Source organism: Macaca thibetana, chromosome 5 (assembly GCF_024542745.1).
Source record: "Macaca thibetana thibetana isolate TM-01 chromosome 5, ASM2454274v1, whole genome shotgun sequence".
Classification (NCBI taxonomy): Eukaryota; Metazoa; Chordata; class Mammalia; order Primates; family Cercopithecidae; genus Macaca; species Macaca thibetana.
The window spans coordinates 182,530,142-182,552,260 of record NC_065582.1 but is presented as its reverse complement, the minus strand read 5'-3'; the positions used below and the strand labels follow the sequence as shown (position 1 = coordinate 182,552,260).

The following is a 22,119-nucleotide window of genomic DNA, read 5'->3' as shown; positions in this document are numbered from 1 at the left end:
GGTTCCACCCCCACCTCTTGGTGTTCTGTCAACTCGGCTGGGCCACAGTACTCCGTGTTTGGTCGAATGCCAGTCTAGATGTCCCCGTGAAGGTATTTTTCAGATAAGGTTAACATTTAAGTCAGGGAACTGCGTGTGAGGCCAGTGACCTTCCATGGTGTGGGTGGGCCTCATCTGAGCAGTTGAAGGGTTTGAGAGGAAAGTCAGAGGCTCCCGAGGAGGAGGGAAGGCTGCCAGCACAGTGCTCTGGACTTGAGGGGCGGCATCAGCTCCTCCCCAGGTCTCCAGCCCGGGGCCTCCCTGTTGAATGCAGACCTGCCGGCCCCCACCAGCCCATGTGTCAGTTTCTTAGAATCAATCTCTCCCCTTCCTCTCTTTCGGGATCTCTGTCTATCTGCACATCCTACTGGATTTTGTTTCTCTGGACAGCACTGATACGGAGAACCCCACAGCATTCTTGGGGCACTTGCAGAAAAGTGGCCCCCACTGAGGACTTGACAGGTGGCCCAGCTAGCGGGTCTTGTCTGGATGGTGGGACAGCAGAGGCAGGGAATCGCGACCTGCGGGCTGGCTGCGGTAAGGCGAGGCCGGGGCGCCGCTCGGGCAGCATGTGGAAACCCTTCCTTCAGCTTCCGCTCCCTGTTCACAGCAAGTGCTCCGGCTCCAGCCGAGGCCTGTGTTGGGGGTCATGACTGAAGTGACCAGAGCAATGTGAGGAACAAAGGGTGCGCCAGGGTGGCGTGGCTGGACCTCTGGGAGTGCGGTGGTCTGGAAGGAAGGGGGACTGGTGCCCAGCGCTCTGCTCCAGCCCCCTTTGTCCTGTAAGTCCTGTGTCGTGGCCTCCTCAGCCCTGGAAGCTCCCAGGGCCCAAGGACGCAGGCCACTTGGTGGCCCCCAGGGCCCGTGCAGTGTGCTTAACCTCATGGGGTGGGTCCCGCCCTGGAACAAGCCCCAGCCCCACTGTCGCTGACGGGGGTCAGCTCGAGGTGGTGCCTCCTGGCTCCTCCTCATCCCCTGTGTCCCCCACCCCAGTCTCCTTCCAGAGCAGACTTCTGTCGACTGGCTGGTCAGAGCCACCAGGCTGTGTCTGGCACAGGAGCCGGGCGTGGGCGGGACTCTAGGTTCTCATGCCCTGGGGAGTGCCCGTGCCTGGGCCAGGGCTCCGTAGAGTCCTTTGTCGCCCCTCAGCTTGAGGAAAATGTCTTTGTCGCCCCTCAGCTTGAGGAAAATGTCCTGCAAATACTAGCCCAGATGGAGGGAGCCGAAGCTTCTCCGCCACTTCCTGCCAGTGTGCGGGGCTGCGCTCCAGGGACCGCTGGGGACGCCACCAAAAGAACGGAGCCCAGGGAACGTGGAGAGGAGCCCAGATGCCTGAGGTGAGCAAGGCAGTGCCTCCATCTGGCCTGGCATGTCCTTCTGGTTATTTGTGAGGCCACCACAGGGAGGGTGACCAACTGTCTGTTTTGCTCAGGGTTCCAGGGATGCAGGATCTTTGATGCTTGTCCAGGAGAGGCCACTTGGCCACCCTAGGGGCAGGTCTTCTGCCCTGGGCCGTGTGTGCCTTCTTTCGACACACTGAGAAAGCCTTTCTCCCGAGATCACCAAATGCAGCCTGCTCGGTTTCTGCTCCCCGTTACTGCGTACGCGGTGGGCAAACCTCCTTCGGCCCTGAAAGCTCCTGGCTGCCTGGGGGGTCTCTATGCGCTCTTACATAAAAGGCAGCTCCTGTCACTCAAGTGGCAAATACGGTCTCAATTTAGAGTCAGTCCAAATCCATTACCCGAAACCTGAGATATTAATCCAAGCTCCAGTCTTGGTTTAAAGCCAGTCCCTGTGGGCTCTGCTCCCCCGGCCTCCTGGGGTGGAAGCCTGTGCTGGGGGCTGCGGTATGGGGTTTGCTCTCCTCCCTCCTGCAGGTGGATGCAGGGTAGGCGAGTGAGGAGGAATGAGGGGTGGGGAGGACCTTCGTGTCCGAGGCTGGTGAGCAGGCTTCCTGCAGGCCGGGCCTAGTGGGTGCACGGCTCACCACTCTGGTGCGTCTGTGGTCCCTGAGTTGATCCATCAGCAGGGAACTGCGCTCATTCCTGGGACCCGAGGAGTGGGTCCGCTCCTGTTCTCGCCAGGGGCCTCTGACCCCTGCGGGGCAAGTAAACGGGATGACTTCACGCTTCGCCGCGGGCCCAGGGGAGCCCAGGCATCCCTTGTCCCCACAGACCCAGAGCCAGGCCTGTCCCTTGCAGTGCAGCCACCCCGATGCCCCCTGTCCCCCAGTGTCCCCTCAGCGGTGCCTCCCCCATGTTGTGGTGCAGACCTGCAGCACAGCACCCCCAAGAATCTCTTGCCAAGTCCCGCCTCTCCCTGCCCTGCCCTTCAGGAGGCCGCAGTGAGTGAGGGGGTGAGGTCTCACCCTTCACCGCCACTCCAGGTTGGTGCCTTGTAACCTTCCTTGTGCTGACACCAAGACTTTGCTGTCGTGGAGAAGCGAGATATGCAAACGGCACGTCGGTGCAGGTCCTACAGAGCTGGTTAAACCCCGGCTCTGCCCCTGTCCGACGGGGGTCCAGGGAGACACGCTTTACCCCCTAAGCCTCAGTTCCACCATCTGAAAATTGGGATATTAATTATACCCACTTTACGAGGCTGGCTAACTACAGCGATGTGGGGAAGTTCCCCACACTGCACTTACTGCTCACCCATGAGGTCGGGGAGCACAGGTGGAAAAGCCATCTGCATCCTCGTTGGAGGGGTCGGCTGTCTGGATGGTGGCTTAGGGCTCCAGACCAGCCGCTGCCCTCACTGGGGCTGTTCATCACGCACTGTTCACTCCAGCCCAGCTGCTGGCTGGCCACCCTCCCTCCCCATGGCCACAGGTGTTCCCCGCCACAGCCAGGATGGTGGCCGCCCAGTGCCCCTTCCTACAATCCCTGTTGCTGGTGGGAGCTTGGTTTAAAGCCAGTTGCTTCCTAGAGCCCTGATCCGCCCGTGGTGGTCACCTGCTGTGGCTCCCGTGGCCTGAGAAGGATGCTGGTGTGCTGTAGTCTCCCTGCTGGATGCGGAGCTCAGGGTGGGGGCAGAGAGGAGGGCATGGCACGGATGCTGGTAACAGGCGCCCACTCCAGCCAGCCTCTCCTTTTCCTCAACTGCTCTGCTCTGCAGCTTTGCCCAGCTGCCCCTGTGGTTTCTGTGGCTCCCGTGGTGTAGACAGCGCATTCCCAGGGCCAGCGCAGCTCAGGGCGGCGGGGCAGGAAAGGTAGCCTGTGGCAGCCAGGCGGGGCGAGTGCTGCACACTGGGGAAAGGCTCTGCGGGAGTGTGTTCTGAGCACTTCGTCTCCCCAGGCCTCAGTTTCTGCATCTGTAAACAGGCATGTGCAGGGTTGTGAGAGCGTCAGAGAGCCCCCGTCAGGCCCTTAGTGTGCTACTGGGCACCGAGTGGGAGCCCAGTCAGCGGTGCCTGTGGGAGCCAACGCTGCTCCAGCAGGATTGAGTGGAATACCGCACAGGCCGGGAGCTCCTTCGGGCTGGGGAGGCCTCGGGGACCTGGCTGTGATGGTGATCTGGCCTTGATGGGTGAATGGGTCAGGGCCAGCATCAGCTTTGGGCATACATTAGGGAGTTACTGAGGAAGACAAGAAAAGGGGCACCCAGTTCTTTTACAATCCTCTGGCAAAAAGTGAGTTCTGAGCGCTGCCTGCTCACTGAAGAGCGGGAAAGTGTCCAGGCCCCAACGTCGTACAGGGCCCCGGGAGGGCAGCATTTTCGCGACTGTTCAAGGCAGACTCAAAGAGCAACATTTAAAACATTTCCGATGTCATTTTCATGTTTTGAGGCAATACTTTCTGATTTCTTTCACGTTTATTTTCTGTGAAGGAAAACACCCTGCTAAACACATATTTTCTCAAGGCACATCACATGGTCTGAAAAAAAACGAAGAAAGGGCATCTTCTCCAAATTGCTCTTCCTCCAGCTGGAGCAGCTCTGTTGCTGCCGAGCTTTGGTTCTTTGACAAGAAGAGACATTTCAAAGCCGGGTCCCACAGGAGGGCGGCGTTCACGCCACACATGTGGCCAAGCCCTTCCTGCTTCCTGAACCTGCCCCTGCCTGCTGGCCTTCGGGACCTCCCCAGCCCCTGGCCCTGGCGGCCTGAGGAAGTTCTGTGTAGGAACAATATGGTCTACTTAATTAATGCATATTCTATTTGGTGACAACGTCCCTAATTGCCATGAGCTCTACTTAGTAACAATATGCTCTATTTAATTAATTTTGTGTGTTCCGGTTAAAAACATTATGCTTTATTTATTTTATCTGCTCACTGACGGTGAATTCCACAGCCTGGGCACAGGAGGGGCCCCACCTGGAAAGGGGTCCCGGGAGAGAGCATTTCAGATGTAGCAGAGTGCGGGCAGCGGGCTGGCAGGCTCATTTGCCCTTTGGGGCCTAGGCGGGGGCCCTCAGCTCCCACATCTCCCCCAAACTGACCGGGCCCCATGCAAGCCTGTCCCCTTAGCTCTGTTTGGGGGCAGCCCCAGCCCCTCTGTTTTGTCCCTGCCCTGCTCCCCAGCGTCAGCGCCAGAGTCCCTCTGGGTCCTCCCCCTCCCGTGGCCAAGCTGTCCAGAGACACCCTGGGCCCGCGCCTGCTGGCCCTGAGCTCCCTGAGCCTGTGTGCTCCTTGCTCTGAGCACACACAAGGATTCGATGGCAAATAAACTACTGCCACGTGGGGAGTGTGCACAGACCCCCAAGAGTGATGGGCCCTGCGGGTGTGTGGGGTCTGGTGGGTGTGTGGGAGGACTGTGGCTGGGGTGGGGACGGCGCTGGCTCCACAAAGGATGTGACACGGAGCTGGGCCCTGACAGGAGCGGGGCAGCTGACAAGGGGGCCCCATGGGTGCGGGCAGCATGCCCGCCGGGAAGGAAGGGTGTGGGCCACGCAGAGGCCTGCTGGACGCCTGGCCACCAGCACTCCCCTCCGGGCCTGGCTTCCTGGCACAGCTCCTGAGGCGCAGCTTCCCCCACACTTTGAGGCCAGGGAAATACTCATGGGGGACATGCAGGTCCAGGGGTGCCCCTTACGGGGGACCTGGTCAAGTTCTGGTGACCCCAACTCTCTCCAGAGGACAGATAGGGTTTGGGTTACCCTGGTGCCTGGGTCAGCTCAGACCCTGACACAAGCAAGCCCCCCAAAGTCTGGGTGTTCCTCCTTTCTGGGACATACGGACCCCGGCAAAGTTGCCACAGGCCCAGGGGAAGGCTAGGGAAACACCTGCTTAGAGACTGACGGGGCATCCCAGGGCCTTCTGCAGACGGATCTGGTCCCTGTGAAGGGGCTCTTGGCCTTTGCACCGACTCCCACCTGGAGACCGCGTGAGGCGTGTGGCTTGTCGGGGCCCCAGCAGCCCCAGCTCCCAGCTCTCCTTGTCTCTAATTATGGACACCATCGACCCCAAGTGAGCCGCCATCTCCTTGCCCCTGCAAGTCCCATCGGTGTAGCCCCTGGAGCTGGCTGGCCCCGGCCTGGCTGCCCACTCTGCCTGCTGTTCCCTGCCCAGGAAGTGCATCTACCTGTTCTGCCATCAGGATCCTGTTGCCCCGCTGTGGGAGGGACCCAGTCCGAGGTCCCACCTCCGCTTGTCAGCCTCCACCTGCTGAGGACAGCCACCACCAGGTCCCCAAGCAAGGTGTGGTCCCCTCTGAGAACATTGTTTTACATGTTTTCTTATTGGGGTAAAATACACATAACATAAAATTTATCAACTTAATCATTACTTTTTTTTTTATTTTTTTAAGACAGGATCTCATTCTGTTGCCCAGCCTGGAGTGCAGTGGTGTGATCTTGGCTCATTGCAACCTCTGCTTCTCAGGCTCAAGCAATCCTCCTGCCTCAGTCTCCTGAGTAGCTGCGACCACAGGCATGCACTACCACACCCAGATAATTTTTTGTGTTTTTGGTAGAGACGGGGTTTCACTGTGTTGCCCAGGCTGGTCTCCAACTCCTGAGCTTAAGTGAGCCACCTACCTCAGCCTTCCAAAGAGCTGGGATTACAGGCATGAGCCACCGCGCCTGGCTTAAAATTTTTATTTTTTACTTTTTTAATTAGTGCAAATCCCATAGTATATTTTCATTTTTTAAATTAACAAATGAAAAATTGTACAGTCTGATGCTTTGATATACGTTTACACAACGGAATGATTAAATTAAGCTAATTAATGTGTCCCATCACTCACATCCCATTTTTTGTGAAGAGCACATTTAAAATCTACTCTTAGCGATTTTCAAGGATACATTATTATGGACTAGTTATCATGCTGTACAATAGATCTTCTGAACTTACTCATCCTGCACAGCTGAAACTTTGTGCCCTTTGACCAACGTCTCCCCAATTCCTACCCACCCACAGTCTCTGGTAACCAGCATTCTACTGCTTCTGTGACTTGGACATTTTCAGATTCCACATGTAAGTTAGACCGGGCAATATGTGTCTTTCTGTGCCTGGCTTATTTCACTTTTATAATGTCTTCTAGGTTTATCTGTGCCGTTCCAGACGGCACATTGCCTTCTTTTTAAGGGCTCCAGAGTATTCACTATTACACGATGTTTTCTTTATCTACTAATCCATCGACGAACACTTAGGTGGGTTCCATATCCTGGCCATTGAGAGAAGTGCCGCAGTGAACCTGGGAGTGCAGACGTCTCTGACACCCTGATTCCATTTCCTTCGGATACACACCCAGCAATGGCATTGCTGGATCACAGGGTAGTTCTAGTTTTGATTTTTTGTGGAACCTGCAAACTCTTTTCCATAATGGCTGTATCTCAACCATTTTTAAGTGCACAGCTCAGGGGGATCAAGCACATTCACACTGTTGTGCAAATACCTCCACCATCCATCTCCAGAATGCTTGCACCTTCCCAAACTGAAACTCTAAATAACTCCCTGTCCTCTTCTCCCCAGCCCCTGCCGCCCACCCTTCTACTACCCATCTCTATAAATGTACCTACTCTAGGGACCTCGTATAAGTGGAATCAGACAGTATCTGTCCTTGGTGACAAGCTTATTTCACTTAGCATAGTGTCATCAAGGGTCATCCATGTAGTAGCCTGTGTTGGAATGTGGGGGGATGCCCCTGCACCCCAAGTCCTGTGGAAGAATTACCATCCATCCCACCTGTTCAACTCAGGAGTGCCTCCTTGAGCAACTGTAGATGATGAACTGTGGGTAGGGCCGCTGAGCCGCTTCCTGGCGAGCACGGAAGAGCAGGTGCACCCCTCTCCGTGGCCCTCCCTGCGCCAACAGAGGCTGCCCTGCCAGTCTGGGCCAAGTGAAGCCTACAGGAGCAGAACCACAAGGGCCAGGTACTGACCACCCAGAGACTTGGGTGTGGTTCTGTGTCTAGCCCCTCTAGATGGACTGAATGAGTTTTGCTTAATTGGCAAGACCTGCCTTTTCAAAAACTTCCAGCATGACACTTGACACCTTCTCTCCATCTCACCCAATTTCTCCCCACTTCTGGGGGCCCTGGCTTTCCCGGGGATGGACTTAGTGTGCTTCCTCCCATGGAAACAGCTTCTCGGGCCACCCCCTGCTGGGCACGAGTTCTCTCACAGGCTCGGTGACCTCTGGTATGAGCTGCTCCTCCTCTTCCCCCACCCCTGTCCATGAGGCACCTGGAGGCCGGGCAAGTGCAGAGGAAAAAGCCAAAGGGAAAGAAGAGACCTGCAGGTGGTGTCTCCCCATCTCTCACTCAGGGCCACTTGTCCCTGCCCTGGAACCGGAGGAGGTTGAGCTCTGTGGCCTGCTTCCTTCTGGCTTGGCACTGCTCTGGAAGGTTCCACCATCCGCACATAGGCAGAACAAAAGAAGGTTGACAGTTGCGGGGGGTCCGGCTTGGGGGCGGTTTCTTTCCTGGTTCTTTTTTTTTTCTGAGATGGAGTTTCACTGTCACCCAGGCTGGAGTGCAGAGGCATGATCTCTGTTCACTGCAACCTCCGCCTCCGGGGCTCAAGTGATTCTCCTGCCTCAGCCTCCCAACTAACTGGGACTACAGGCGAGCGCCCCCGCACTCGGCTAATTTTTTGTATTTTAGTAGAGGTGGGATTTGGCCATCTTGCCCAGGGTGGTCTTGAACTCCTGAGCTCAGGCGGTCTGCCCGCCTCAGCCTCTCAAAGTGATGGGATTACTGGCGTGAGCCACTGCGCCTGGCCTCTTCCCTGGCTCTCTCTGCTGGGTCATCAAGGGCTGGCTGTGTCCCTTGGCCACAGGTCGCAGCTCCTGTTAAGTGGCTCTCTCTCCCTGTCTGGCTTCCTGTAACCGTTCTGGCCGAGTTCCTTTAGTCCTGCAGGTGACACCAATTCCCTCCCTGCTGTCACCTGTCCCAATTCAGCACCTCCCTGTGGCTTCCCCGCTCCGGGGCCGCGCCTCTGCCGGCGGGAGCCTTGCTGGATTCCAGTTGTCCTACTGAGAATGCCATTGGTTTCCTCCCGGGATCCAAACTAGTCACACAAGACCAGATGATGAAGAAAGCATAGGGCGGGGGCGGAGAGGAAGCGTTTTGAGCCCATCAAGGCAGGTGACAGGAGAGAAGCAAACCTGAGAGGGGTCGAATCCCTGGGAGGGCGGCAGGGCGGGAGCGTGAACAGCAGCGAGGGGTGCGTCTCGAGGGAAAAAGGCGGCGGGAGAGAAGGAGGGGAGGGCAGGAAGGAAGGCGCAGGGAGACCCAGCGCCGGGGAAGGAAGACACGAAGAGGGTGAGGAAGGAACCCCGGCCTAAGGGGTGAAGGCGGCGGCTGGGACGGGGCCAGAGGCGCAGGCCGGGGCCGGGTAGCTCCCCCTCTCGGGCCGGCGGTGCCTCCGGTCCCGCCCCCGCTGCTGCCCGCGCTCCGGGAGGGGCAGACCCGATGGACGCCGCAGTCACCGCGCCGCCTTCGCGAGCGTCCCGGGGCCCGGAGGGAACGGCCTTTCCTAGCTGTCCCCGTGGCTTCGCTGCGGGAACTCACGCCGCCCGCGAGGCTGCCGCCAGCTCCGGGCATCTGCCCGGCCGAAAACCCAGGGCGCAGGGGCATGACTCCCCACACCCAGGATTTCCGGGCACCGCGACCCAACGGGAGCGGGACTTCCTTGGACACTGACGGCGAAGGACGGAGACAGCTCAGGCAGGGTCGGCTCCTCCCGGCCACACCGACCTGCCCTTCGCAGGGTGTCCCGGGCCGGCGGAGGCAGGGAAAACCAGCTTGCGGGAACGCAGTCGCTCCCAGCGCCAGGGCCAGGCCAGTGCGAAGCCACACCGGGCGTACCAGGGCTGCCGCGCCCGCAACGGAAGTCCCGCCCCTAGCCGTGGAGGCCCCGCCCCTCACTTCTTCCCATCCCCGCTTCCCTCGCAGTCCCATTCCCACGCTGTCCCAACACGCAGGCCCTCGCCCCGCCCCATGCCCCGCCCCCAACTCACCCCTCCCCAACCCCGCCACGCCCCCTTTGCCCCGCCTCGCTTTCAGTTCGCCCCGCCCCTCCCGGACCCGCCCCTCCAGCCCCGCCCCTCCTGTGGCCCCGGCTCCGGCCCCGCCCCCGCCTCGACCCCGGGGGGCGGCGGCTGCTGAGGCGACCGTTACGCGCGCGGGCGGTGGCGCGGGCCGGAGCGCCTGGAGCGGGAGCGAGCGGCGCGGCCCGGTAGGTGTGCGGGGCCGGGGCGGGGGCCGGGCGCGCCGCCTCCGCTCTTTCTTTCGCCTCCGGGGCGCGCGCCCGCGCCCTCGGCCTCCCGGTCGACCCCAGCCAGCCCTGCTCGGCGCCCGTCCCCTCGGGGTCGCCGCCCGCCCGCCCTGCCTTTTGTTCGCCGGCCCGGCTCAGGCTCCAGGTCCCGGGCCCGGCGCGGCGCGGCGCGGGGCGGGGCGGGGGCGGGCGGTGCGGGGCACTGGCCTGTGGGGCCTCCTGGCCGGGCGGGTGCGCGGCCTCCTGGGGCCCCGCGCGGTGAGACCTGCCCGGGTCCTTGGCGGGACCCGCGGGGGCGGCGCGGAGCAGAGGGTCCCGCGGGCGAGGAGCGCCTGGGAGCTCCGGGAACGCGGCCCTGACGGCGCTGAGGGGTCCAGGTTCCCTCGTCGGACTCTACTAGCGGCCGCTTTGTTAGGGCAGAGGCTGCCTCCAGAGACCCGAACTCCTGACCCACTGTAGCGATCTGGGCTCGGCTCTGCCGCGGTGCCGCGATTGTGCAGTGTAGATAGAGGGTTCCCAAAGCTGTGAGGTGTAGGCAGAGAGGGGACCCAGAGCTGTGCATTGGGGACAGAGAAGGGGCCCAGAGTTGTGGAGTGTAGACAGAAAGGGGCCCAGAGCCATGGAGTATAAACAGTGGAGTGAAGACAGATAGGGGGTCCAGAGCTGTGGAGTGTAGACAGAGAGGGGGCCCAGAGCCGTGGAGTGTAGACAGAGAGCGGGCCCAGAGCCATCGAGTGTAGCCAGAGTGTCATAGCCGTGCAGACAGAGAAGGTGTCCAGAGCTATGGAATGTGGACTGTGGAGTGTAGACAGATAGGGGGTCCGGAGCCGTGGAGTGTAGACAGTGGAGTGTGGGCAGAGAAGGGGCCCATCGCCGTGGAGTGTGGACTGTGGAGTGTAGACAGAGCCGTGGAGTGTGGACAGATAGGGGACCCTGAGCCGTGAAGTGTAGACAGTGGAGTGTGGACAGAGAGGGGGCCCAGAGCCGTGGAGTGTGGATAGAGAGGACCACCTGGCCTCTCACCTGCCTGGTCACTTGTTGGGAATGTGTCCCTGGGCAGGAGACCACCTTCTCTGTGGTTGAGTTTCGTCATTGGACCTGTCTTTGGGGCTGCCGCAAGGGCTAAGAGTGGCTTTGTCTGAAGCCTTCAGTGTGGTCCATGCTGTCCTGTCCAGGGCCCTTCTGAGGCCACAGGGACTTGCAGGATGGCCGGCAAGGCCTGCACAGAAGGGGCCCTGGGGGGCCTTCCCAGGCAAGGAAGCACCCCACCATTCACATAAGGAGACTACCAGGGAGGGCAGAGAGGCAGTTCGGGCAGCAAGGGCCGCCGGGGTGGAGTCCCACGGGCCTTCCAAGGGGCTGAGGCCTGCCCCTAGAGAAGGTGATGTGGGGAGGGCAGAGTGATTGTGAGTAACGGGGAACCAGTTTATATTTCACTTTAGAAAGTAATTGTCACCGTGTGAAGTTTTTCCCCTGAAAAAGCAGTATAAAAAGGTCCATCGTGGCCAGTGCTTTTGGGGACTTGAGATGATGGATATCAGGTGCCCAGGCCCTGCGTGGTACCACAGCTCTGCAGATGGCGAAGGCCATGTTGGCTGAGGGCAGGGGTTCAGCCAAGGGCAGTGGGGTGGCTGAGCCTGCAGGTGGGTGATGGGGCCGCCTGCAGGGCCTTGGGCTGCACAAGTTGGTGCACACCTGTTTGGGTCTTTTTCTTAAAACTGCAAGTCCACCCTTGTCTCCGAGACCTCTTGAGGCTGGAATCGGCCCTCAGACGGGCTTACTTTTGTAGCTCTGGAACTGCAGTGATGTGGATGCCTCTGTGACTGGCAGAGCAGAGGGAGGAGCGATAGGGCAGTGGTGACTGGAGGTCTCAGGGAGGTTGACAAAGACAGGGTGGAGGAAAGGCCCCTGGATGTGGGCTGAAGGTGCAGTACTGACCTGTGGAGTGCCCAGGAGAGGGCAGGGGCAGTGTGACCTGAGGGCATGTCATGGGGAGGGTCAGGAGGTGGGAGGGAGGCACTGGATGGGGACTGCAAAGAGGAGGGAATCCAGGGTCAAGGGCTGGCTCCCTTTCTGCCCTGTTTAGGATGAGAGTCTCAGGGAAGAAGGGGTGGCCAGGCCGAGGAGACCTGTGGCTCTGGGAGCTGGGACTCAGTGAGGTCCTGGAGGTGGTGAGGGCCCAGAGGTGACAGCTGGGGCCCCAGCCAGCCTGGCTGCTGCTGTGGGAAGGTCTGGGGGTAAAGGAGAGGGAGGTTAGGCTGAGGCTGCCGGAAGTCAGCGCTCCAGGCTGATGGAAGGGGGCTGAGCGGGCTCTGCGGGCCTGGTTGGCAGTGTGCGGATCACATTGGCTTTGGACCTTTATTTTTGTCTGAGATGGGCCAAGCAAAACAATCAGGCTGGGCTGGGTGCGGTGACTTAACGCCTGTAATCCCAGCACTTTGGGAGGCCGAGGCGGGTGGATCACCTGAGGTCAGGAGTTTGAGACCAGCCTGGCCAACATGGTGTAACCCCATCTCTACTAAAAATACAAAATTATCCGGGTGTGGTGGCACGCGCCTGTAATCCCAGCTACTCGGGAGGCTGAGACAGGAGAATCGCTTGAACCTGGGAGGCGGAGGTTGCAGTGAACCGAGATTACACCACTGCACTCCAGCCTGGACGGCAAGAGCAAAACTCTGTCTCACAAACAGAAAAACCCCATCTCAAAAACAAAGACAAACCAACAACAACAAAAAACAGGCTGAGGGAATAAACAACTCATTAGTTACGACTTAACACATGCGGGGCTTCAAGCACGCAAAATCCTAAAGCCCAGAGCATTTTACATTTTATTTGAATTTGGTGGAATTCCTGGAAACATTTCCCTTCCCAGCTGTATGAGTTTCCTGTTGCTGTGTGACAAAGCACCACTCACTTAGTGCCTGAAAACGGCAAAAGTTTATTCCCCCTAGTTGGGCTGAAACTGTGGTGTCATCATTGGTTGACCAAGCGCCCTCCTGAGGCACTGGAGGAGAACGTTTGCCCCCCTGGTCAGCTTCTGGGGGCTGGAGGAGAACCATTTGCCCCCACCCCGGTCAGCTTCTGGAGTCTGGAGGAGAACTGTTTGCCCCCCCGGTCAGCTTCTGGAGACTGGAGAAGAACTGTTCGCCCCCCCGATCAGTTTCTGCGGGTTGAAGAACTGTTTGCCCCCTTGGTCAGCTTCTGGGAGCTGGAGGATAACTGTTTGCCCCCCCGATCAGTTTCTGGGGGCTGACTTCATTCTTTGGCTCCCGGCTCCTGCCCTGCTTCCATTGTCCTCCTCTTTATTCTCTCTTTTTAGAGACAGGGTCTCACTTTGTTGCCCAGGTGGAGTGCGGTGGCACAATCATAGCTCACTACAGCCTTGAACTCCTGGATGAAGCCATCCTCCTGCCTCAGCCTCTTGAGTACCTGGGACCCCAGGCATGTGCCACCATGTCCAGCTAATTTGTCTGTTTTTTTTTTTTGGTAGAGGTGAGGGTCTCACTGTGTTGCCCAGGCTGATCTTGAACTCTTAGCCTCAAGTGATCCTCCTGCCTTAGCTTCTCAAAGGGTTGGGATTGCAGGCCTGAGCCACCATGCCTAGCCTCTGTCTTCCTCTGCTGTCTTCAAATGTCCGGGATAATCTCCTCCTCCTGGGAGCATTAGTTTACTCACATCTGCAGATCCATATTGCCGTATAACTTTCACAGTCCCAGAGATTAGGGCCTGGGTATCTTTGGGGATGGCTATTCAGCCTACAGCAGGCTCCTCACTTGTCTTCGAACTGACTTCACTTTTCCCATTGTGTGAGAGGAGCAGCCATCTTGTGCATCTTCCCCGGGATGGGCAGGGTTTGTCTGAGGGAAGGTCCCATGGTTTCACATCCCTGCCCTCGGGGAGAGGCGGGAGCAGTCCTGGAAACAGGTGTCCTGGGAAGGAAGATAAGCCTTGCTCAGGATGCAACCCCAGTCATGAGAGGTAGTGGGAGGTCACTCATGCTGTGCCTTTTTTAGGAGGTGGGGTCATTACCAGTTCCGAACTGGATACTCCACACAGTGCTCGTGCAGTTTAACCTGTGGTTTTTGGGGGCCACCGTTGCAGAAGTTGCCTAGATTCTTCCATGAAGGAGCCTCTTGCCTCGGGCTCTAGACAAGGAACTCTTGTGTTAGAAGTTTCCTTCCTCCATTTTTTTTTTTTTTTTTGAGACGGAGTCTCGCTCTGTCGCCCAGGCTGGAGTGCACTGGCCGGATCTCAGCTTACTGCAAGCTCCGCCTCCCGGGTTTATGCCATTCTCCTGCCTCAGCCTCCCGAGTAGCTGGGACTACAGGCGCCCGCCACCTCGCCCGGCTAAGTTTTTGTATTTTTTTTAGTAGAGACGGGGTTTCACCGTGTCAGCCAGGATGGTCTCGATCTCCTGACCTCGTGATCCGCCCGTCTCGGCCTCCCAAAGTGCTGGGATTACAGGCTTGAGCCACCGCGCCCGGCCCCTTCCTCCATTTTTTTTAAGGTCTGGACTTCAGTGAAGGAGAAAAGAAACATCTAGTTTGTTCTGTTTTTCTTTTCTTTCTGCTTTTCTGTGGACTTGCTGTCCCCAACTCTCTAATCATGGTGATACCCGATACGCGCACACACACTCTACTCACGTATCGTTTCCTGCATCTTTGTGTCCCTTAGCAGTGATCTTAGCTGTCCTTCCAGCATGCCTGAAGAAGGGCTGAGTCTGTGGATTGAAGCATCCAGTCGTAGGCATTCTCCTGCCCTGCCTGGCCCCAGCCCCCAGAGGCGGGATCCTAAATGGTCTGTTTTCTCAGGCATTTACTGTTGTTGAAGCTGCTCCTTTAAAGTTTGTTTTAGACATTATTTTTTTTATTTCTCCCAAAGGCCGAGGGGAGGTTTAGCTCTCCTTTGTCCCATCAGCCTCCCTGTCCCTCTATGTGCCATCATAATCACATCGCCGTTTTTGGTGAAATCTATAGTCCTTGCTCTTGTGTGGCTGTAAGCATTGCTCATTATTGAGCCAAGGAGTGCCCTGAGCACAGGTCCTCTCACACAGCCCTGTGGATTCGCATCTTCTAATCACCCACCTATCAAAATGGTTTGTTTTTCATTGCATCCAGGACACTAGCCCCATCCCCACCCCTTTGTGGTTGGGAGCCTTCTCCTTGCTCCTGCTTGCCCTGGTCTCCAGGAGACCTGCTGCGCCACCGTCACCCGCATTTCCCCGTGCTGTCCTCCATCTGTGGGGCTCCCTGTGCACTGGGTCCTGCTCTTCTCCATCTGCTTGGCTCACTCCTCGTTTTGCTGAAGTCCTACTCTTTTGATACCTAAGAAACATCACATAGGATTTTTTTTTTTTTTTTTTTGTCCTTGATTTAGAAAACATCTTTATTTTACTCTTTGGTTACCTTTTAACTTAGCTGGGTATAAAATTTTAGACTGACAATGATTTTTTCAGAATTTTGAAAATGGTGCTTCATTGCATTTGGTTTCCGTGCTATTGAGAAGTCTGATGCCATTCCGATTTCAGTTCTTGTGTGTGTGATCTCTCCCGCCCCAAGCTCATAGAAGTGGCTCTTTTCCCTCAGTGTTCTAAGAAACCTGATGATGGCATCTGCTTCCATTTATTATGCTGGGCACCCCGTGGGCCTCTTCAGGCTGAGGATAGAAGTTTTTAAATTTCGAAGATAATTTTCTTTCAGTTTTGTTGTTTTCTCTTTCTGGAACTTTTATTTGGAGGTTGGACCTCCTAGGTTGATCCTCTAATTCTCTTTTTCCTCATCAATGTTGATCTCTTTGATGTTTGTTCAATTTTTTTTTTTAAGTTGAGATGGAGTCTTACTCTTTTGCCCAGGCTGGAATGCAGTGGTGCAATGATAGCTCACTGCAGTCTCAAACTCCTGGGCTCAAGCAATCCCCCTGCCCCAACCTCCTGAGTAGCTGGGATTACAAGCATGTACCCCCACACCTGGCAATTTTTACTTTTCATTTTATTTTTTCGTAGTCTCATCACGTTGCCCCTTTGCTGTTTTTAAGAAGTCGGTCATTATGGTAGCTGTGTTGCTCTTTTGGGTTATATGGTGATGTGCTTTCAAGCTCCTCTCGGGAATTTTGGCTTCCAGCAGTTTGATTGTGATGTTCTTAGGAGGGTTTGCTTTGCATTTGTCCTGCTCAAGGTTTGTTGAACTTCTTGGATATGTAATTTTTCACCATCTTCAAACTGCTATTAGGTTTGTTTAGTGAATTTTAAAATTTCAGTTCCAGTAGTTTTTATTTCTAGAATTTTCACTTATTTTCTAGTTTCCATTTCTCTGCTCTGTCATTTGTTTATTGTGATCATGTTGTCATTAAATCTTTGAACACATACTAGCTGCTTTAACGTTCTTCTCTACTAATTTCAGCACCTGCATTATCTCAGGATCATTTTGTTGGCTTCTTCCGACTATGGGTCACATCTTCCCGTTTCTTTGAACATCTAGTCATGTTTGATGGTGTACTGGACATTGTAGATGATGACTGCAGTGACTCCTTTTTTCTGAAGAGTGTTGATTTTTGTTCTGGAAGTTAATTTGTCTGGACTCAAATGAAAATATCTGCTGCAGTCCCTGCTTGGTGCTGTTGACCTTCTGGCTGCCTCCTTCTGCTGGACTCTGGGGTCTTTGTGTGCGTGGATGGCTCACCACTGGCCAGGACCTAGGCAGAATTTACTAACAGACTTTAGACTGCCTCTTCCCCAGTGACCTCCTTTCTGAGATATGCCCCTCACTGTTCAGCCACCCTGTCCTCCCCAAGCCCTATCTTGGACTCTTCAAGTTGGGAGGATCACGGCTTCTACTGCGCTCTAGCCATTTTTAGAAACATGTTTTACTTGGTGCAGCTCTCTCCTTTCAGGGGACAACTCCTCTCCACTTTCTGCCTGCTTTTCGTAGCTCTCCAGGACCTCCCAGAGTTGGTTTTTATATTTTGTGACTGGTTGGAACTTGATTTAGCAGCATGGGAGAATGTAGGAGACTGTCAGTTTACGGAGAGAGCTGCTGGCATGTTGATTAGTAGCCAGGCATCGGTCTTTGGCAGTTTGCTTGTTTTTCACGTTGAGAGTTCAGGTGATCAGGGAGTGAGTACTCCAGCTAAAAGAAAGTTCCTCCCCTAACAACACCTGACTTCTGTATCTTAAGTGTTAGCCTAGAATAGATGCATTTCCTAGATAGGCCAACCAACCTGACTAACCTGGTGGCAGAGAGACTGTGCGTCCTTTATTGCTTTCCTCTGATGCGAGCACCGTAAGGATAGGGCCTGTGGGCTCTTCTTTGACTTTCCAGAGGCCCATGACCCCCGGACACCTGGACCTGGTACAGGTGTGCTAGGCTGGGGCTCCTCCAAGCTCACTGAGGGTTGGGGGAAAGACGCAGCCTGGCCTGTGCTGCTGTTCCGCGGTCTTCACCTCACCCCCACAGTCTTTTCTAACTGTGTGCTGCAGTGTGTCTATAAAATAGAGTTCATCATAAGATTGTCGTCAGGTTTAAATAGCGTGATGTGTGGAAAATGGTTAGGAGCAGTGGCTGACACCTGGGAGTCCTGGTCAGCATTAGCGATGGTGCTGTTGGCATCGCTGCAGGCTTGCATTCTGGCTGCTGGGAACAGGCGCTCACCTCGGAGGCACCCAGGCCTTCACTGAGTGCATCTGGGTCTGGCCCCCACTGTGTGCTAGGTTGTGGGAGACGGCAGTGCCGTGGGCTCTGCTGAGCTGGAGTGCAGTGAAGGCACTTTGGGCAGGGTGAGGGGCTGGCTTGTCCCGCCTGCCAGAGCCCTCTGCACCCCAGGGGCCTGGAGTCCAGCCCGGGAGTTAGTAGAGCATTGTGTGGAAGAGGGACAGCTCTGTGGATTCCAGCATTTAGCAGCCAGGTTCCTCCCTGTGAGGCTGGGGCCGTTGGCCCTGGGAGTAGGAGGACTGCCTGGGAGGAGGAGGACTGCCTGGGCCCACCCCTCCTAGGAGTTCCTGTGCCTGCTAGCACAAATGATCACCAGCAAGGGGCTAGCCCAGCAGCAGTTGGTCCTGTCACAGTTCTGGAGACCGGAAGCCTGAAGTCAAGGTGTGGCAGAGCTGTGACCCCTCCAAAGGCTCTGGGGGAAGAGACCCTTCCTGCCTCTCCCAGCTGCTAGGGCTCCCAGCCTGGCTTGGCTTGTGTGTTTGCATCGCTCCAGTCCCTGCCTCGGTCCCCATGTGGCATTCTCTCACGTGGCCTTCTCTGGGTCTGTGTCTCCCTTCTGCCTCCCTCTTTTACGGACACCTGTGATTGCATTTAGGACCCACCTGGGAAATTGGGGATCACTGCCTCGTCTCAGAATCCTTAACATAATCCTTTTCCAAATAGGGTCACAATCACAGCTTCTGGGGATTGGGCCCTGGTATCTTTGGGGCTGCCGTTTGCCCCACTGCACCCACCTAGACCTGGGGTTGGTGAGTAACCACATGAGGAGGTCACAAGGGTACCACGCTTCAGGCCCCAGCAGCCTCCCCAGCTGCCCTCCTGTTACGTGGGGTGTGTCCCGGCTGCCCTCCTCTGTTACACAGGGTCTGTCCCGGCTGCCCTGTGGGCAGGACAGGTGCACAGCTTGTCCTTAACATGCTTGGTGCTGAAGAGGCTCACAGTACTGGGAACGTTGGCATCGATTTTATTGTTGTCTTTCTGAGAGCGGGTAAGATACTAAAAGCAAAAGGACCCCTTCAGGCCTAGTGAACACACAAAACAAACAGTGGTGGAACCCTCTGTGTCTTTTTCCCTTGAATCGTGTAGGGGGGTGACCAGGTATCGGTGAATAGGAGAATCACATGTAGGAGGCTGGAAAAAAGACCCATTTGTTGATGAGAAAAATTGGTTTCAGCCTTTCTGGGTGTTTTGGGCTAAGGAGAGGCCCGCCAGGGACAGGGATGGAGCGTGAGGCTGGGGTCCGAGGCCCAGGGATGGACAGTGAGACTGGAGTCCGGGGCTGTGCCTGTCCTTTCTTGTCCTTTACCTGCCACTGTGGGCTTTGTTCAAGGAAGCAGGTATGAGAGAATGAAGGGGTGGGGGGCACAGAGGTGACATGTCCAGGCGGGGTGATGGGGGACCTCCGAGGTGCCAGCAAGGAGGAGGAGGAGACCAACGTGGGCGTTGGAATGAGCCAGGTTAAAACACAGCCTCTCTCCAGGGCTAGACTTGCCAGGTACGGTGTTGCCATGCAGCATTTGGGGCGCACTCATACTGAGAAGTTGTCATGTATCTAAGATTCACATTTAACTGGGTATCCTGTATTTTTTAATTTTTTTGCTAAATCTGGCAACTCCATTTATAGTCTCACTCTGTGCAGATTTAAAAACCACAAACAGAAGTAAATACCAAGTAGAGATAAAAAGGGAAAGTCAAATACAAATGGAAAGGAAGAATTGAGGAGGTTTGACCTTCAGTGTTCCAAAGATACTGAACTAGTGTTTATTTCTGGAATCAGAAAATTTCATCAGCTGTGGGGCACCGGGATATTCTGGAGGGCAGTAGCCTTCATGTGTCCTGTTCACTTTTCCTAAAGCCAGGTCATCACCAGGCCGGTGCCCAGAGTGAGCTCGCGGTGCAGGCTCTGCTGGACTGACCGCAGGGTCGAGTTGGCACCTGTGACGTGGCTTGGGCCCTGTGGGCTTGGGCCCTGGCTGTTGTGGTCTGGGGTGGGTGGGTTGGGGGCTTGGCTCCTGCTCTTGTCTGAGTGTCTTTGTGGTGTGGCGCTTCTGCAGGATTGGAGTTTCTGGAGTGCACGTTGTGTGGCCTTCAAAACCACAGAGACACAGGCCGGTGGGGCCCGTTGTGCTCAGCCCCTTCCAGTCTGTTGTCACTGGTGGGCTCTGCTCCCCTTGCTTACGGAAGTGGGTCCTCCTGCCCCTTGCAGGGGGCCTGTGTGTGCACCCACAGCACCACATCAGAAAGCCCCGGAAGGCTGCGGGGCAACATCTCTGTACATGAGAAGGGAGGCGACCCAGGAGTAGACAGGCACAGCCGGAGTGTGGGGCCCCTGCTCTGTGGGTAGGTTCTCAGAGCCCGGGGGCTGGGGGTGTTGGAGGAGTCAGTGGGGGCTTCAGGTAGGAGGTGGGCTGTGAGCTGAACCTCAGAGTCGTGGAGGGAGGAGACAGGACCCGTTTCAGGAGAAAGTGATATTTGCAAATGGTGTCCTCCTGCATGGCCTGGCCCTGCTGTGCACTGTGGCATTGGGCTGTCTAACTGTCTGGGACCCCGTGGCAGCTGGCCCTGGGAGTTCGGGACCATCACTGGTTGCCTGTTCGTAGTTGCCCACCTGGAGCTGCTGCAGAAGCCACGAGACAGTTCTTGAATGAATAAATGAATGAATGAGTGAGCAGGAAAATCATGGGGCTGTGAGGAAGTGGGTCTGACTGAGGGGGATGTTGAGGTTTGGGGAGGGACCTAGTGAGGGAGCCTCAAGAGGCTGGACCCAGTGGGACAGGTGCTTGGGCAGAGATTAGGAAGTGGGGAAGGACAAAGCACTGGCAGCTGTGGGCAGGAGGAGGGTGAGGGCAGGGTGGGCCGGCAAGTAGGGTGCAGCGGGGAGTCCAGCAGGAGGTGTGGCCACCATGCAAGGTGAGCCTTGGTATGGCGACCTAGGCAGGGAGGATGTGGGAGGGCCTCCGCCTGGATGGGGACACGAGTGACAGCTGCAGGGTGCCTGCAGGCTCCCCCAGCCTCTCCTCTGTGGCCGTTGCTGGAGGACACTGGAACCAGCAGTGCTGTATTTCAGCATCTGTGCAGATACCCTGTCCCTGGAGGCTCTTTTGCTTCGTGGACTCTGGGTCCTTGGAGGATCCTGCAGAGTTTCCCCTCCTTGGGAGAAGCCCCCTCCTCTTCCTCAGCAACTTGAGCTTGCCCTGGTAGTGGGGGGAACAGGAGGCAGGAGGAACAAAGGCAACTTGTCTCCCTGGTTGGCTGACTTCCTCCCACCCCACAGACCTGCCCCTGTTGTGTTCTCTAAAGTAAAATGGAGCTAAGAAGCTAAAGCCAGTGTTCACACTTTATGTTATTAGTATTAGTATGATGTTAGCACAGCTCTTTCTTCAACTGTATATGACTGTCTGAATGCTACTTCCTTTTACTGTTGCTGGACTGTAATAGTGTATGTCTTTTTCTCAAGTGTTCAAAGAAACGAAGCATTCTGAAAGTTGCCAGTCTTTAATTTCTTCTTCACCTCTCATTTCTTTCCCCTAATCATTCATATTTGCAGTACTTCCAAATTTTAAAAACTGCATCGTTTTTTGAGTGAATTCTTTTCTAAGCACCGAATCGCTGTGTTGCTGCCTAGCAATGTGCGGGATCTTTCTGAGGTTGACTCCGGAAGAGAAAGAAAGCGCATTTGTTCCACGAGCCCGGAATTAAGGCGTTTAATGTGTGTGTCCCTGATGCTCAGCCTCTTGGTTTCTTTGGATTTGAAATGTTAAAACCTCAAGAACTGACATTTATAAAAGACCCACGCAAAACTATGCATAATGACAAAATGCTGACCTGGGACATTTTATGTATTGTACTCTTCAGTTAAGCCGAATATGTTATTCAAAAACTGCATATTTCTTCAAAAACTACTCGTAATGTTGGTGGCTACTGCCCTGCTGCCTAAACATAGATTATTAATATTCAGATTCAGGAGACTAAAGCTACCCAGGAGCTGAGACAGACTCCCTGAGAACCGGATAACTAGTTTTTGTTAGCGGAAGTGCGTGCTTCTAGGGAGGCCGCTTTCTCCCAGGCGTGTGCTGGTGGAGAGGGAGGCAGCCGGGGCCACACTGGAGAGCCCGGACTGCAGTCAGCCAGCCTGGCTTCGAATCCTAACTGCCTCCAGTCGTGGTGCCGGAGCCTCGGTTTCGTCATTTATAAAATGGGATAATTAGACTTTGCTTGTGAGTTTATGATCAGTTTGGCTTCTTTTTAGCCACTTTTCCCCATTCTGTAGTGTTTGTCTCTGGTGTATCCGGTGTGATTTCCTTAATCACCTCCTCACAGAGTAGATTTCAGAGACCATTTTTGAAACCACCTGCTATACATTGCCACCTCGAAGTAAGTACAGCGCCATTGTGTGCTTATAGCAGGAACGGCAGCAAGTCAAACGACCCTGGAGCTATTTTGCATCACGTGGCACGTTGGTTTGCTGCCGCTGTGCAGCACTTTCTGTCTGTAGCTGCAAGGCTTCTGGGGTCAGGAGTCCTGGTGACGCTCACGCAGGGCTGTGATCAAGGCGTCGGGCAGGGCTGCGTGGTGAGGATTCACTTCCATGCACACTCGTGTGGCTGCCGGCAGCCTCAGAAGATCCACTTCCAGGGTTGGTAATATCGCTGTTGGAAGACTTCACGTCCTCGCTGGCTGTTGGCCAGAGACATCCGTTCCTTGTCATGTGGGCGGC

At 55.8% G+C, this 22,119-nt stretch overlaps 1 protein-coding gene across 1 annotated transcript in view; it reads left to right on the top strand.

The window, feature by feature from the left end:
- The first annotated feature begins 1,163 nt into the window (after positions 1–1,163).
- Positions 1,164–22,119, top strand: part of RGS12 (regulator of G protein signaling 12) — a 164,622-nt gene continuing 143,666 nt past the window's right edge. The window contains exon 1 of the mRNA XM_050792248.1: positions 1,164–1,376. The gene's annotated coding sequence lies outside the window, so the exon portion shown is untranslated. The remainder of the gene's footprint in view (positions 1,377–22,119) is intronic.